The following is a 2,500-nucleotide window of genomic DNA, read 5'->3' as shown; positions in this document are numbered from 1 at the left end:
GGGGCCAGCGAGAGCGTTTTCAACATGCAGGCACGCGATTTAAGACGAAACAGTTCTCGAAAGAGAATTTCCTGGCCACGCTACATGGCGAGGGATTCCGAGAGAAGGCAGTCAATCACCAGGGAATGATCTCGGCAATGATATCGGCCTGCGAGAAAACCATGCAAAGGATGACGTCGTCTTTCCCCGACCCTCATCGGGACGTTTACTGGTGGACGCCACTGATTGCTCTGCTTAGGCAAAACTGCGAGCAGACGAGAGATCGCATGCAGCAGACAAGTGATCTCCAGAACCGAAGTCTGGCTGCAGCCCAATACAGAACAGCTAAAGCTGAGCTGGATAGAGCTATACGTGCCAGCAAAAAGGCTGCCTTCCAGGAATTGATCGATGCTGCGGAGGAAAACGTTTTCGGAGCCGGGTACTTAGTAGTCCTCTCCCGTCTTCGCGGTGGAAGGGCCCCACCCGAGACGGAGAGAGCGAGGCTTGAAAGCATCGTTACAGAGCTTTTCCCGCAACATCCGCCCTTCAACTGGCCCAGCATCAGTTCCGAGGAAGAACAGGAACAGCCTGCAGACCAGCAGACTCCATGGACCCAAGTCACGATCCCGGAACTCCGTCTGATAGCTAGCACCATGCCGAACAAAAAAGCGCCGGGCCTTGACGGAATTCCGAACGCCGCTGTCAAGGCTGCAATCCTTGCGTACACGGACGTTTTCCAGGCGTTGTACCAAAGCTGTCTGGAAACGGCTACATTTCCAGCACCATGGAAACGACAGCGGTTGGTACTGCTCCCCAAGCCGGGGAAACCACCGGGTAGCAACGGGTCATACCGACCTTTGTGCATGCTGGATGCCTTAGGGAAAGTGCTGGAGAAGCTCATTCTAAACAGACTTCACAACCACCTGGAAGATCCTGCTGCGGTGAGGCTGTCAGACAGGCAGCATGGCTTCCGGAGGGGGCGATCTACAATTGGCGCCATTCGAACAGTGATCGAGGCTGGTCAGAGCGCGATGAGATTCCGCCGCACGAACGGGCGGGATAACAGGTTCCTGCTGGTCGTGTCAATGGATGTCAAGAATGCCTTCAATACGGCAAGCTGGCAGGCCATCGCCACTGCACTGCAGATGAAAGGAGTACCTGCTGGTCTGCAAAGAATCGTGAGGAGCTACTTCGAGAACCGAGAGTTGGTCTTCGAGACATCCGACGGCCCAGTAACTCGGTCCATCACGGCTGGTGTTCCACAGGGTTCGATTCTTGGCCCCACCCTGTGGAACACCATGTACGATGGAGTTCTGGACGTCGCCCTTCCGCAGGACTGCGAGATGGTGGCGTATGCTGACGACTTGGTGCTGCTGATTCCGGGCATCGACGTAAATGCAGTGAAGGCTGCAGCCGAGGAGGCGGTCGCCAGTGTCTCTCACTGGATGGCTCAACATCATCTCCAGATTGCGCCGGAAAAGACGGAGTGCGTGCTTATCTCCAGCACGAAGAACCCTACGCAGGTCACCATAAGAGTAGGGGACGTGGAGGTGACATCTTCCCGCACGATGCGTTACCTTGGGGTGACCCTTCACGATCACCTATCGTGGCTGCCCCATGTCCGAGAGGTAACCACTCGGGCAAGGAAGATAGCAGATGCCGTTACCCGCCTCTTGCGCAACCACAGTGGACCAAAGACCAGCAAAGCGCGACTGTTGGCCTCGGTCGCAGAGTCGGTCATCCGATATGCTGCGCCCATCTGGCATGGCGAGGTGACGAAGAGAGAGTGTCGTCGACTTTTGGAGAGGGTTCAGCGAGTCTCAGCACGGAGGGTGGCACGCACCTTCCGTACCGTAAGGTATGAGACCGCCACCCTCCTCGCCGGGCTGACCCCCATCTGTCTCTTGATAGAGGAGGATGCGCGAGTGTTCGAGCGTGTTAATGATCCGGGTCGGTCGATAACGAAGGCAGCCATCCGGTTGGAGGAGAGGCAGCGCACCATCACGATGTGGCAGAGCCAATGGGACGCCGAGGCCGACACCTCCAGATACACCCGGTGGACGCATCGGATAATCCGCGACATCAGCGCTTGGCAAGGCCGGAGACACGGGGAGATGACCTTCCACTTGGCCCAGGTGCTCTCTGGACATGGGTTCTTCAGAGAGTACCTGGCCATCAACGGCTTTACGGAATCCCCTGACTGTCGCAGCTGTGCGGGTGTTCCGGAAAATGCCCATCACGCCATCTTCGAATGCCCCAGGTTTGCTCGAGTGAGGATGGAGTACTTTGGTGAACTGGGGCCGAATCCGGTCACGCCGGACAGTCTTCAGGACTTCCTTATGGGCAGCCAAGACAACTGGAGCAGCTTCTGTGAGGCGGCACGTCGAATAACAACAACGCTGCAGCGTGACTGGGACACGGAACGAGAACAGCGGGCTGCTTCCAATCGTGAGGAAGCTGAAATACAACAGCAGCTACAGCGAGAGGAAGACGAACGCCGCACTGAAGAACGGCGGCAGCT

General features: G+C 57.0%; 1 pseudogene; it reads right to left on the bottom strand.

Annotated features, from left to right (window-relative positions):
* The window catches only part of LOC133394354 (large subunit ribosomal RNA), a 10,887-nt pseudogene that overhangs the window by 4,326 nt on the left and 4,061 nt on the right, over window positions 1–2,500 (bottom strand).

This window comes from Anopheles gambiae (assembly GCF_943734735.2).
Source record: "Anopheles gambiae chromosome X unlocalized genomic scaffold, idAnoGambNW_F1_1 X_unloc_112, whole genome shotgun sequence".
NCBI lineage: Eukaryota > Metazoa > Arthropoda > Insecta > Diptera > Culicidae > Anopheles > Anopheles gambiae.
This window is presented reverse-complemented; position numbering and strand designations above follow the sequence as displayed.